The 15,380-nt window shown below is 38.5% G+C and overlaps 2 pseudogenes; one reads left to right on the forward strand and one right to left on the reverse strand.

The window, feature by feature from the left end:
- Positions 1–1,823: 1,823 nt before the first annotated feature.
- LOC138059535 (uncharacterized) lies at positions 1,824–12,683 on the forward strand (annotated as a pseudogene).
- Positions 12,684–12,925: 242 nt separating this feature from the next.
- LOC138013797 (ATP-dependent helicase wrn-1-like) lies at positions 12,926–15,273 on the reverse strand (annotated as a pseudogene).
- Positions 15,274–15,380: the final 107 nt, after the last annotated feature.

The following is a 15,380-nucleotide window of genomic DNA, read 5'->3' on the forward strand; positions in this document are numbered from 1 at the left end:
TAAGATGTTAAAATGCTTCATTAAATCAATCTCATCAATCTCAATTTCAGATAACATTAATTGTTTAGCAAGGTTTGTTATGTCTGTAAATATGTAAAAAATATCATTGTATTTATGAACACATTTTGCCAGGCTGTCACATTCTTAACCTTACATGTTGTAAAATGGCACAGAGTGTCATTGAGTTGTTTATCTATGCTACACTAAATTGAGTAAGGTACCTGAAATTGTTGATAAGCAAAATATATTTTAAAGAAAATGTTATGAAATAAAAGGCATTTATTTTAAATTTTATTGAGTCTGATGCAGGAGGGTATCCAATGACACATCATTTTAGCTAGCATGAGTTGTCAGAGTTAAGCATATTGTAAAAAAGTAGTTGGGTTGGAATAGCATTTGCTCAGCTTGCCAAGAGGCTGTAATTTATGCTAACGAATTTAGGAGCTGGACAATGGGTGACCACTAATCAAGAAGGTTAGAGGAGACCTTCCTACTCGCATGGACTTAAGCATTCTTCCATTTTAAAAAATGAAGGCAATAGTAAGGAGTGGTTGATTCGTGAATCCACAAAATTAAATATTATTACAGATACTGGTAAAAAAAATGGAAAACAGCTAGAAAGAGTCATGTATCCCCAAGAGAGCATGGATGCTTTATTGACTCTAAATGTCTTTTTGTGTAACTGTGTGTTTACACTAGATTTGCAATCTCAAATTTTTCACTTTTGTCCTTTCTAAGCCTGTAACATATTCAACCATTATTATTAACACATTAATATAAACTTAGTCATTGACTGCACAATGACAATGAGTGTACCATATGAAACTGAATGTATTTCTCACGTCACTTCGAAATTTCCACAATACTGCAAAAGCATTCATTTAACGGATATATGTTGCAGTTAAGTTTTCATTTCAGTTAATTCTTCTTTTACCTTTTTTCTTAACTCACTAGCATACATTAGAGTCTCCCTCGCAGCCGTTTTTAGTTTTGTCACGCTCCTCCCCACAAACAGCTGCTCACATTCAAACAACATTCCTTTCCCTTTGTAGCCTTTGCACCAATGAGATCACTGACATTGTTTCTTATTTCACCAATCAGAGCACAGGAGATTGTTATCAACATCGCTTTTCCGTAGTTTCTTGATGGAGGAAACGCCGAAGAAGGTTGTGCAAAGTGATCGTTGCTTTATTTGTTCCACTTCAGTTCAGAAAAAAGAAAAAATTATCTTTTGATTTTCCGGCGATTATTAGTTCCTGTCTGGATGTGAATGTCAGCTGCTATCCAGCTACCAGCGAGTTGTCAGTTTGTAAAGCGTGCTACCGACGACTGATCAAGTTCAAAAAGGCCTCTGCTCATCTTGAAGTGCTCAAAGATGAATTGAAGGGAATCTTCAAAGGTCAAACTTCCTAGAACGAAGCGCTTATTGAACGTTGAGAGCGACGGTGGAGAAACCCAAGCTTTGTACTATGGGAAATCCTCGAAATGTTTCCAATTCGATCCGATCAATATCACTTGTACTTCTAATGTTACAGCCAATTCTAGTATTTCTACCGTGATCAGCCAACAGGTACGTTATTATACTCCGGCAAGCTTTTCTATTGGTTCTATTGGTGTGTCTCCTATTCGAAGTCATCCATACCGACTTGTGCTACAAGTTTTCCCTAGTCAACTGACAAGTAAGACCCCTGTACGAAATTCCTCAACCGATACTTACCTCTACTCCAATCGCCTCAAAAGCTGCTTCCATTCATCTTAATAACACTGGTGAAACTTCAAAGACTTTTGAACGTCCAGTATCCTAGTAAAACTATGAACAAACCCTCTGTGGAAGCTATCAGACCATTGGAAAGGATTTAGTGCATGGCATACCTTCACAGATCACAAATGCTGTAATGAAAAATCCGACACTTAGAAATCACGTCATTAAAAATGTATTGAAAACTTTGTCCAAAGAGGTAGCAGCGTTGTGCTCAAAAAAGAATCCTTCAATTTTAAGAAAATCTGGCAAAGAAGATCTGGCCAAATTCGACTTGCAACTCTTCTGCAACGAGTGGAAAGAGAGAGCTCCACTGTTCTACTCGTTCTTGATGACTTCCGCAGTAAACAAAAGGACTAAAGAGTGTTCTTGGTTTTCAAGCATTGCCATAGCAGGATCAGTACTTTTAAAGCAAAGGAGTGAGAAAATGGATGTAACTGCTTCGGTGCTTGGCGTACTTCTCAAGTCAAAGTCAGTCGAGGTAAGTTATAGTAGTTCTTTTCTTGCATAATGCCTGATGGAATATGTTTACGGTTCCATACCGCAAGTGCTAAATTAATTGAGATGTAGGGGGAGGGGAGATTTGATCCTTTGTCTTGCTCATTAAAAAGAGTACATTCAAGCATAAATCTGAGTCCATCAGTTAAATGCAAGGAATGAATTTATGTAATCACTAAAAATGGTCATATATCCCAGTCATATTTACTGAAAAATGTATCATAGTGCAGTCCACATAACATAAATCTAAAATAACAATACAAAGAACCTGCAGTTACAATAGAGAGAGCATTTTTCTGACAACTTTATTGTCTACAATTTACTTACAGAATTCTTGCCAAGTGTTCTTTCTTAATATTCAAATTATTATTCTTTCATGAAAACTAAAGTGATAGAGAAAGAAAAAAGAAAAAAGAATGCCATGTTCAGATGTTTTGTTTTGTTTTATATTCTTAATAAAAGTTAACAAGCCAGCTTGTGGTTGTACAAGTGACATGCTATCAACTATTCATCTCAAAAGATCTCTTTTTTCACTTGTACATTTTGTTTTCCCAATACAGATCATGTGATAATATGCAGGAGATTTGATCCTTTGTCTTGCTCATTAAAAAGAGTACATTCAAGCATAAATCTGTCTGCATGTACTCTCTTTTTAATGAACAAGACAAAGGATCAAATCTCCTGCACATTATCACATGATCTGTATTGGGAAAACAAAATGTACAAGTGAAAAAGGTCTATTGCTGTAAGCTATTGATAATTTATATTATTTCATCTCTTTAAGGAAAGCTAGTAAAATATATCACATTTGTTTCATGGGTTAGCTTACATGAACACTTAACAGGTTCACTTTGTTTTGTATAGGAAGGATACACAGTAACCTATCTATATATTTGCTTGCTCAACAGGCTACTATCTCCAGATTTAGCAAGATGACACTGACTAATGCAAATTTCAGAAATCTTCATGAGCTTGGTAAGAACCACGATGCAGATATTGTCCAAGCAAAACAAAACAGAAAATTGAAGACTGCTCAAGATAAATGCAATGCTGCCTTTTCAAGACATGCTTCCCACACCCACTGTTCTAGTGAATGTCGCGATGAAATCCAGTCAGCTTTCAGGGACAAATGTGAGCTGAAAAAGGCAGCTAACCCTGGCTTTGTCATCTCTTTTGACAACTTGGACATTCACTTGGATCGAAAGAACACGACTATAGATTCACAGAACAAAGACTTCCACTGGGTAAATCATCAGATGGTTGAGAACAGAGTTTCTGGGGCCATTCTGGATTCTTCAGCACCAAAAGCAAATGTGCTTGATGTTTGTAATTTGACGTTTTTGCCATCAATGGAGGATCAAAAATGTCCGAGCTTAACTACATTATCCTGTGCTCCAGAATATTGGTTGATTACTTTGATGTTTTAGCAACTTTGGCTGATGCCTGCATCTGACATATTCCAATGAATTATCCCAGAAAACCAAAAAGGTTTGTTTCACATCAGTCATATTAGAATCAACACAGAAGTACATGTATTTCATTCAGCCATATGATCCAATATCAGGGTACGATTTATGTATGGTACCTTACCAAAAAGCTTAAGAGGGAATGTCCACTAAAATCGAGCAAAAGGTGGCACATGATGAAAAATCAAAAGTCTTCATATTTCATACAAAGATAGCCTATCATACTGTAAGAAACGTGGTGGGATTTTTTTCTTGAAAGATTTATTTTAATTCTCGAAAATGACGAAATTCTGTTCGGCCCCCGCGATCAGAGAAAACGCCGCCATTTTAGCGTAAGATGCTAAATTCAAATCAATCCCCATTTTTAGTTCGCACCGCTTTTAACCTCACATTTGTGCCCAGAAACTTCTTTAATACGTGTCAACGAGTAATTCGAGCCTAAACATTCACTTCTGTGTCGAAACAGAAATTCAGGGAAAGCCGTGAAAAATTAGCAAAATTTTGCGTGATCGAAATTCGCGGCTCGGTGCATTTTTTCAGAAGGAAATATCCATTCCCGGTAAAATAGCAAATCGCCAGAAATTTTTAGATTTAGTTAGTAGAAACGTTGGTCTTAATCCGGATATAAAAATTAGTGCCGGGATTTTTATCACCGCAAAGTATCAACACTCTCAAAATCGGAAAAATCGATCTGTCCACACGCATAAACAACAAAACACTTGCACAGCAGGAAACGTTTGAACAGTTGTCGCTGAAAATGTCGCATAAGCACAAAGTTGCAGCCTACCTCGATGATAGTTCCCTGCGATGAGATTTCTTTTTGTCTTGTATTGGGTAAGCGATACCGGAGAGAAGTGGAAATTTCAGAATATGATGAGGTTAATAAACAGCCAACTGTTCTGGGTAGGATCGTAACAACTTCCGGTGCATTACTGAAATAACGACATCACTTTCTTGGTTTTCTTCTTTTAATCCAAAAGTAATAGCATGAGGGATAAAATATTACCGAAACGTTGTTAAAACGTCGTGTGAATTAAATTAATGAGAGAAAATTTCATTCTAAAATATATACAGTGGAAACGAGGCGGGTGGTCAAGGAAATTTCAAATTTGGCTTTGATTGACAGGACTAGCTTTCATTGACAGCCGCAAAAAAAAGCTTGTCCAGAGCGCTTCTGCTGTTACATTTCTTGAAGCGACTGCCAGGACAGCTATTGCTGCCCCTTCGTCATGGAAAGTAAATGTTCTTTCTTTAAGTTAGTTTGAGGTGTTTGCGATTATGACAAGCGGTATCCCAGTGGTGAGATACCGTGCCCCTATCATCGTGTGACAGAGGTATTGGCGAATATATAAGTAGTGTTGGAATAAGTGATATTTCCTCCGAGATTGAACTTATTCTCGCTCGTGCTTCCACGTTTTCCTTTCCAAGTAAAATTTCTGCATGGACAGTCTGTCCAGCGCATCGCTCTAGCTTGGGAATTGGTTGGCGAAGGGGAGCAAATCGATGTCGTGTCCATCTGGGCTTGCTAAGCATACCAACAAAAGGAAGGCTGATCGTGGTTTTGGCAAGAAGGAGTCCAAGGAAATTCTCCGTTACACAGGGGTCTTTGTTCCCGCAGGATCTGGTATGCAATCAATTATGTTACTCCGAAGTTAAGCCGAGTGCGCTCCGTAAGCTGTGCGTGTGAGTACAATCGGAATCAGAAGTTGCAAATCTAACATATATCTTCACTCATCCGGATTGTAATTGGCAAATTCATTGCTATTACTAGAGCTGTCACTGAGTGGTTAAGAGATGCTCTGGGGTAGATCAACAGGAGATGACTTCTGAGGCAGAGTTTGCAATGTTATGGAACCATTTTGTGCACTGTTGGAAATCTGACAAACGTTCTCATAGTGAATGTAAAAATTTACAAAACAGATCTACATAGGATGGTGCGTGCCTCACTGAATAATTATATGTCGTCTTATCTGTAGGTATTTGTAGAGATTGCAGAGAGAGGCTTGCAGCTAGCTTACTTGGTGAGACTAGCATCTGTAGCATAGCAACCCCTTCAAGCGTAACAAAAGAAAGTCCCAGACACAGTTTTGCAGAAATGTCTTTGGTAAGTCTGTACTTTTGGTCAAGAGATCCTAATTTTGTGAGTTTCCTGCGCATACTTTGGCCATGTCTTGGGAAAGTGTGTGTGGCTTTTGGTGGCTTTACTAAAAGACATTGAAGGATTTTATTTTTTAATTGGAATGACTGGGGCCAAGGAAATGGTGACGTGTGTAAGGCCAAAGACCAAAAAAATTCAATTAAGGAGGCCCACTAGAGTTTTATGGCTGTGCGCAAGCTGGGCACTGGTATGGCGCGTAAATCCTGATTTGTGTATGTTCTTCCAATCTTTATGACGGCAGCGTGACCAAATCTGTAAAATTAACTGCTAACTTCCTCGCATTCCCTTGGGTAAAATTTGTTTTAAATTGGCTCACTTCTAACCACATACAGTTCCTATCAACTACCCTACATTTGTTAAAATCTGTCTGAATACAGTAAAGGAAAAGACATATTACAGAATATTGGCAAAAGCGTCTCAGCGACCTTGACTTTTTACCGCTTCAAAATGTCAGGCAATATCATTTCCATAATGTGGCAAAGAACAAGAAAATTCGCCGAAGAAAACTATAAATATTAAGGAATTTAGACGAAAAATAGGAGTATATCTGCCTGCCATTAGATGTGATGTTGCCATGACAACGTCCATAATCTAAAAATTAACACCCAAAAAATAACCCATATTATATCGGTACCCATACTGGTAAATCTCTACAGGGAAACCTTCAAGAGAAATTAACTAGGTTTCTTTCCTGTAGTGACGGTATTCACAAATACTCTAGGGAGGCACCTTAAATACATCATGGCAAAAAGCCCGAAAGGATCCTATGGCCTACGTGCGGCAAAACGCTACCTTAAAAGTGATTACAGGGTAAGTTTTCTCATTGATCATTTAGATCGCACTAATGAGAAACCGCTGTAAACGGAGATGCTATCACGAGCAGTGGTTTACATTCATACGCTGCTTCAAAAGCTTAACTTATATCCACCCCAAGTTCTCAAAAATTAGAGGTTCCTGTTAACTAAAATGTGTTGCTGGTGAAGCATGCAAACTTTTTATCATACTTTTCTGGCATATAGAAGCTTGTAACTTTGAATCAATGAAAAACAAAAACAATAAAAGAAGTGAATTAACAAAAATAATACATCGCGCAGGTTGATGTTGAAGCATTCGTCGGTTTTGTTCTATCCATTGATTTAATTGATTTAAGAATAGAGCATGTATAAGTTCATTTTCGGTTTTTTAATCCTTAAACAGTAAGAGAACTGAGTCTTGTTTTCAATTGCAGGTGCATGTTTGTGAGGGTTCAACTGTGGCAGATCGTTGCACGTTGTTTGCATTGAGTGATTGCAAAGATCCTGCTTTTTATGATGACTGCAAACACAGCCATGACGACTGTTGCGATCGCTGCGAGTTGTTAGCATCAACAATGGATGATGAAATAGACAACACACTCGTTAAAAATGAAAGCAATTTATCAGATGACGATTGTGAAGAAATGCGTTTCTTAGTAAAAGAAGCAAAAGCTCAAATAGTATCGTGGAAGGCACATATTTTACGCTCAATCCACCAAGATTCAGCAAGGATTAACTTCCTGGAATCACTAAACGAATCCTCTGTCCTTGTCATCCAGGACTGGGCCAGGAAGTATTTGCCACGGAAGTACCGCGAGAGCCAGACAGACTAGTTTGGAAAACGAGGAATTCCTTGGCATATCAGTGTTGCGTTTACGAGAGTAGATGCTGACATTCTGCGATATTTTTAAGGCCTGCAGTCAGGATAGCAATGCCGTTCTCGCAGTAATGGCAGACATGATCCAGCAGCTGAAATCCATCATGCCAAGCTTGACAACCGTCTACTATAGGCAAGACAATGCCGGCTGCTATCACTGCGGGTACGTCATTATTAGCTCAAGCAAATTAGGCCAAAAGGAGGGCATCGTACTCAAGAGGCTGGACTTTTCAGATCCACAGGGAGAAAAGGGTGCGTGTGACCGCAAGGCAGCGACCATCAAGTCTCACATGAGAGTCTTCCTACATTCAGGAAATGACATCGAGACACCAGAACAGATGTTCTAAGCCATGGTATCTTTCGGTGGAGTGCCTTCACTTAATGTCACGCTTTGTGAACCGTTTACAAGCGTGGAAACTCCAGCATTCAAGATAGATGGTGTAAGCCTTTTATCCAACATAGAGTATTCAGCTGAGGGGATTCGCGTGTGGAGGGCGTACGGAATCGGTCCGGGTAAAATCGTGTATCAACAGCAGTCTTCTGGACAAGGTTCAGGCGCTTTACCGGCCCTTGTGGTAGCCCAAGTACACCGAAGTAATTTTTCATCGATAAAAGGGCGAACTGCTTCCGCGAAGCCCTCAGGGGATGAAAAAGAATCCACAGGCTCGGGAGGGGAAGATGCTTCGACTAGCCTTTTTGCTTGTCCGGAGGACGGATGTATAAAAAGGTTCATTAGGCATTGCTCAGTGCTTCGTCACTTGGACTATGGTAAGCACCAATATGCCCTTGAGCATGAAACCTTATACGAAAAAGCTGCTGTCCAATATGCAGAACAACTGGAAGGACAAGGAGCCACTATGGTACCTGTCGTTAAGTGTCCCTACCAAACACGCCAGTGCACGAAATCTGGATATCGGCTGGGCGCTGAAGGTAACTGGACCTCGACGTACTAGGTTCACTGTTGCACAACGGTCATATCTTACAAAAAGTTCAAACTCGGAGAGATGACAGGGCAAAAAGCTGATCCGGCATCAGTGGCTCGATCTATGATGCATGCAAAAGATATCAATGGTACCAGGATGTTCCAGTGACGACTTCCTGACAGCCAATCAAATAGGAGGATTCTTTTCACGTCTTGCGTCAAAGAAAACTCTCCCTGACGAAGAAGCTGAAATCGAGGTGATGGAGGCTGCTAGATATGAGGCTGACATTGATACCATGATATCCCAAGTGGTTGACGATCTCACACCAAGGCACCCGATTGTCCTCTACAGGGAAACTAAACAGATGTGTTGTCACTTTGGTATCGCTGTTGACGAGATCAAGGTTAGGCGCCGGAAACCGTACATCGAAAAATTAAAAACGCTCAGTGATAAGTGTACTTGTAAGCAGCTATGATTAAAGTAGTATGTATTGGATTAAGTAAATTATATCCAAACCAGAATTCGACATTTTCTTTTCAAAGTTCTGGTCAAGTTTTCGTTTCTTTGCTGCCCGTGATTCTGTATTATTTCACAATGCAATGTATGATAAGGAATTTCAAGATAACACTTGCTAATTGTTTTCACAATACGCAGTTCTGTATACGAGTTTAAAAAACGGGACATTGGACTTTCATACTTGCGATTTGGTGGGGTTTAAAATCCTTAAAATTGCCAAAAACCGTAACATCGCCTGGATTAATGGGGTAGCATTTTGTCTTATGACTGCTCTCTTTGGACGTTTTATGTTGTGCGTGCAATATAGTTAGTGGCACTTTTTGACACCTTTTTCCCCAAACTTCCCGTTGGCCGTTCTCGTCCTCGTTATTGCATCTCAGTTTGTCACGGTTCTTTACGCGCTGACGATTTTATTCTTTTTCAAAGTTGAACTTAATCGAATATCTAGTACGTGCGCAGCGTTTTACTGAAGGGACCCGATATGCTACTCTCGTGTATTCAGAACTCACTTATCTCGCAAAACAGTTAGGAATACAGTTTAAAATAGTAGGGCTCGATTTTTTGTCTCCATTAGGAGAGCCTGACTGGGGTTTATTACGTCCAAATCGTTGCGTGACATCCTTAAGGTTTTTAATAAATTCTGATTTCAACCTGTTAAGGTTGAAATCAGAATTTATTTTACCATAACGACAACGTAAAGTTTGTTTCCTTCATTTTGCACATAATTTATTTTTTAGGCTTGATGCTTCCAAAGAAATATGAAAAACAAGCGCAGGATTACTGTGAAATTGATAATGATAAGTCGCTCTTCATTCCTCACTTTAAATTAAATATACACGCAAATATGTTTTCTACATGTTAGTTCAAGTGCAAAAAGCCCTTTAAATCTTGCAATCGCATTCATAATACGCCAGTAATTAAGAAACGAAAGATATCATGAGCAACTGAAAAGAAGTGGCAGAAGTCACGGCTTGACTTCCGTGACACCATTTACACAAGTTGACGGATTGATGCTGTGACTTTGCCGATTTTGAGGGTGTTGATAGTCGGCGCTGATAAAAAGCCCGGCGCTAATTTTTATATCCGGATTAAGACCAACGTTTCTGCTAACTAAATCTAAAAATTTCGGGCGATTTGCTATTTTACCGGGAATGGATATTTCCTTCTGAAAAAATGCACCGAGCTGGGAATTTCGACCACGCAACATTTTGCTAATTTTTCACGGCTTTCCCTGAATTTCTGTATCGACACAGAAGTGAATGTTTAGGCTCGAATTACTCGTTGACACGTATTAAAGAAGTTTCTGGGCACAAATGTGAGGTTAAAAGCGATGCAAACTGAAAATGGGGATTGATTTGAATTTAGCATCTTACGCTAAAATGGCGGCGTTTTCTCTGATCGCGGGGGCCGAACAGAATTTCGTCATTGTCGGGAATTAAAATAAATCTTTCAAGAAAAAAATCCCACCATGTTTCTTACAGTATGATAGGCTATCTTTGTATGAAATATGAAGAATTTGTTTTTTTCATCATGTGCCAACCTTTTATTTTCGCTCGGTTTTAGTGGACATTTCCTCTTAAATTTAAAAATGTGTATGGCTGGATAAACTTGTATTTCTTAAAATATGAATCTAAATAATAAAGTGAGACATAAATGACCAGATCACAATTCTTTATTTATTAATTAACGGGCAGTTATAGGGAAGCGAAGACAGTGTTGCTTTTATTAATAAACCCCTGAATTCCACACAGCCCTACCCAACTCGCCAAGGCATTAATTATAAATGCTCTGTAACCTATATCTTATAACTCATCATGTCATTCACTTGTTGTTCAAGCCACAGAGTGCTTACGTCATGTATTTTATATCTGCAATCATCTAATCCTTGTTCCACTCCCATTTGACTTGCAAGTGTCAGCTGCTAAGTGTATTTGTGTGTCAGTATAACAATTCAGTGTTTAAAATTGTCTTTCAGGTTCCCCTTGGATTAATATTCAAGAACGAAAACGCCAATGAGGACATGATAGAAATTCTACAATAGTTCCATGATTATCTTCCTCAGACACACAATGGTGGTATAGATGGTCAGTTGTTTTCTGGAGACAAGCTTACAATTGAACGGGCAGTGAATATTATATCCTCTGTGGCCAATGGTTACACTCCCAAAGACAGACTTGAAGGAATCAACTTACAACTGGGTGATTGACATGCTGCTGTCAAACTACTCAGTGTGAGTAAAACAATATTAAAATTATCACATTTTTTTTACAAATTACATTTGTCACTGAAAACACTGTTATTTCTTATGTTGAGTACAATAGGTCTACTACTGAATCATCATCGTCATTACTTTATTGTACTATACTAGTGATAATCTAAGAGTTTGATGTTTTTTTTTTTCTCGTCAACAGTTGATCTACTCCAGATTCTACAGTGGAAAATCAACAATTGACAGTTGCACCATGTTTTCAGACCACAATCTTATTAACCGAAGAAATCTTGCTTGGTATGTAACATCGTCGTACCGTCCAGACAGAGACTTTCTGGAGATAGTTTTTGTCAAGAGTCATTGCAGCTGCCAAAAAAGTTCTTGGATTTGAAAACAAGACTGGAAAAGCCAACAAAGTTCAACTTATCATCTGGAATAGATTTGTTAAAGAAGTCACAAAACTTAATTCGCTACATGAGCTAGCTGGCAAGGTCGTTGATGAATTTGTCTTTGACCAAATTTCTTCTGTTGATGCCATTATAAATGCTGTAGTGACTGAACAAGTGAAAGAAAACCTGCTAGGCCAACAGAACCTAACACCTGATGGCAGATTTCCCTGCCGATTTCCTGGGTGCAGCAGCAAAAGCTGCAAAAGCCGAAGAAATCATGAACTCAAGCATAACCCACCAGTTCAAGTAGAGGTTCCACTGAAATCACTTTCTCCACACAAGTTCCCCCAATAACAGATACCACAGCAAGCACTGAAAATATCGAAGTTGGTGATGATTACTCTTCTGGAGTTACAAAGAATACAAGTGATGGTGTTTTCAACTACAACTGCACACTTTTGGCTGACTGTTTTCTTTTTTTTTAATTTCCTAGATGCTATCAAAGAAGGTGATGGAATGAGGCTTATGAGACAGTTCAAGTATTTCATGCTGTACTGTACAGCAGATGATCCACATAGTACAATATATTCACTAGAATGTTTGCACCAATTTTTTTCTGGTCCATTCTCTGTTGTCACGAAGGGACAGTGAATGTTTTACTTGGAACCGGTTCAAGAATAATCACGATAAGAAAGGCACCAACATTCCTCTGGATGAACCAACAGAGCACAGCAACAATTATGTTAAGCAAGCTATCAAAAACGTAGGACCAAACCTAACAGAGGCAGCCCTATCAAGAATATGTAAAGCTGAAAGTTCTACATCGTCAATCCTTGATAATCTTGATGAATCTTTGAAACGACATGCAGAATCCGGCAAACATTCTGATCCATCTAAAGAGAGGGATCTGCATGAGCTAATTAAAAGAGCCGAGGAACTGAATACTGAATGTCTGTGAGGAAACAGTGAGACGTTCTTATAATCATTTCTGTGACTTCAAGCGAGACAGGTTGGAAGATTTGGATAACACAAAATTATATCACTGGATAAACAAACACAAGAAAAACATACTCAGGGGTATCAGAGCTAGATGAAGAGAGTAAACAAAACATTTTTTTGTTGGCACATGGGAAATTGAATTCTTTAGACCATAGCTTTTGAGAATTCACTGTCTATTTAGTATGTAATTGCAGTGTTAAGTAGTCTATGAATAGACTGGACCAACACAAATGTACGATATATGACAGCCTAGTGCCAAGTATGTGCCAATGATGACAAACTATTACAGCCAAAAGATGTCAAAACAGGACCCCGAAAAAGTCTGTTGGCCCAGATTTTAACCCAAGAAGTACCCAGGTGCTGCAACTACTGATATAAATGAAGTTGATAGAAATGTCTTCATAGGAATCTTATCTATTCAAAAGTCTGAAATATTTACAATCTGACTGAATAGTGACTAGTAGCAGTCTAAAATGTACTGCTTGTTATGCAAGTAGGATAAAATTTGATACTGGCAGCAGCACCAATGAAGAGATTCAATTTTCAAAGAATCAATTGATGTAGAGAATCTATATAGCCTGCGTAGCTTGGTGGTTTTCAAGCAATTTGATAACTCTAAGAAGCAGCAAAGCCACGATAACCAGCGGTGAAGATGCAAGGAGCCTAGGAGGGAGACAACTGAGAAACCTCACGGCTTTGTGTGCTCACGCTCAAATTGCTTAAAAATTTGGCTAAACCACCAAGCTACGCAGGCTATAGAATCTACAGAGTCTTTCATAGCATTCTCAATCAAACTTCAGACCATCACCTATCATAAATTATTTTTCTCTATTACATGTATACAGTAATTTATTCACATGTGAAATGTAAATAATCTCAAACAGATGTTTCATCTTTGTGACTTCACATGACAAAACTTTCAATTGATATGATAGAGTATGAATAGCACACAATTTATGTTACTAATAAGACAATGAAATTTACCAGTACATGTAGTCTGATATACATGTAAAAATATGATGATTTTATTAGATCACTTATTTTCCTACCACAATGTAAATTGTAGGACTATAGAAAGACTTCATTCTCGGCTGGCAGGGGCAGATTTCAGGAGGGCCAAAGAAGCTGTACTGTTTCCGCCCCCCCCCCCCCCCCCCTCTCCCCCGCAGTGACTTCCACCAGTCTCCTTGTATGCTGTGACAGGATATTTAGTAATGTTATCAGAGTGTGGCATACCACATTTGCATTGAGCAGCACAATTGTCACAGCAAAGGTGGGGTTGTTCTGGATACAGGGACGCAGGATCAAAGTGATTCAGAAGGGTTTTTCTCCTGCACTCTTCAGTCTTAATGAAAGACTTCATATGGGCATCAATATGGTTTTAACATAAATCCATGGTATAAAACATATGCAATGCTTTGGTGGCCATCCCTTCCTGCCCTACCAGTTTCCTGAAAGTAGGACTCCACATTCTTGGAGGGTCCAAAATGTATGACTCTATGAACACCCCGGCAGTCAACGCCCATTCCAAAGGCTATTGTTGCTATTAGTAGACGAATGGTACCATTGTCAGACTGAAAGGACTCCAAAATGTTATGACCATTGGCTTCAGGAGTGCAGGAATGCAACATTTCAACAAGCACATGTTTTGAGTCATTTCCAATAAACATATATTCTCCTAAGAGAGCTTTAATAGTAGCATAAAGTAAACCACACTGTCGTATAGTCTGGCAACAAATAATAGTTCTCTCTGTTTCAGTTCATCAGTAAGCCAGCCAAAATAGAATTCCAGTTCCATGTCCTTATCCATTTACTGCACAACATAAGCAACATTTAATTTATTTGGACTTTCCTTAATTTCTACTGCATTTTTCATATTCAGAAGGTTGAAAACTGTGTCTCTGGTCAGTTTTGTTGCAGCTGCAGTCAAGGCTACTACTGGCACATTTGGTGCAAGTGACCTTAATTCATACAGCTTTGAGTAAGACTCGCAGAATGCTGCCATTTTATTATCTTGTGATGTTCCCCTACACATTAAAAGGAAAATAGACTGCATTAATCTATAATGAAATTTATTATAATAATAATAATATAATAAAAACTTTATTAATTTTAATAATTTAATAATAATAATAATGTCTTGTATTTAGACACAATAGTTTTACAGGTGATCATGTGTAATATAACTCAGACAGAATAAAATAATGACAACCAAAATAAGACCACAGTGTAATACTAATACTGACTAACCTATATAATTACATTTTCTATTTACAATATTTACATTCTTATTGTCCTTTCCTTTATACTGCTTAGAACATACATGTAACATGACATTTGTCCATTACTGTAAACTCGTTTTTATTTTCACACTTACCACTGTCTTACAACATGCGCTTCATCAACTGCAATATACAGAGTTCGTCAGCATAAATCTCCAGTGTTCGTTCTTCAGCCATGCTTCAGGTAATCCGTAAACTAAGGAATATTCGACGCTTTCAACACGAGTTCCTTCACCTTTTTCAAGTGAACTTATGTTAGCTGCCCCCCCCCCCCCCCCGATAGGAAATTGAAAGCAATAACAGAACCAAAAGAAATCCCTAGATGTTTGATTCCCCACCTAGTTGTTGTATTACCTGGCAACTCGAAATCTTGGTGACAGCCCTGTACCCTGTTTACTGGCATCTTTCTGTTAATAATAAATTAGAATTCCAAAAATGTATTTTCTCGCGTAAGGAATGCACGTTGCTGCAGTGCTTTGCATACGGATGTGTTGGTATTTGTCGCGTGAG

This window comes from Montipora capricornis, chromosome 8 (assembly GCF_036669925.1).
Source record: "Montipora capricornis isolate CH-2021 chromosome 8, ASM3666992v2, whole genome shotgun sequence".
NCBI classification, from domain to species: domain Eukaryota; kingdom Metazoa; phylum Cnidaria; class Anthozoa; order Scleractinia; family Acroporidae; genus Montipora; species Montipora capricornis.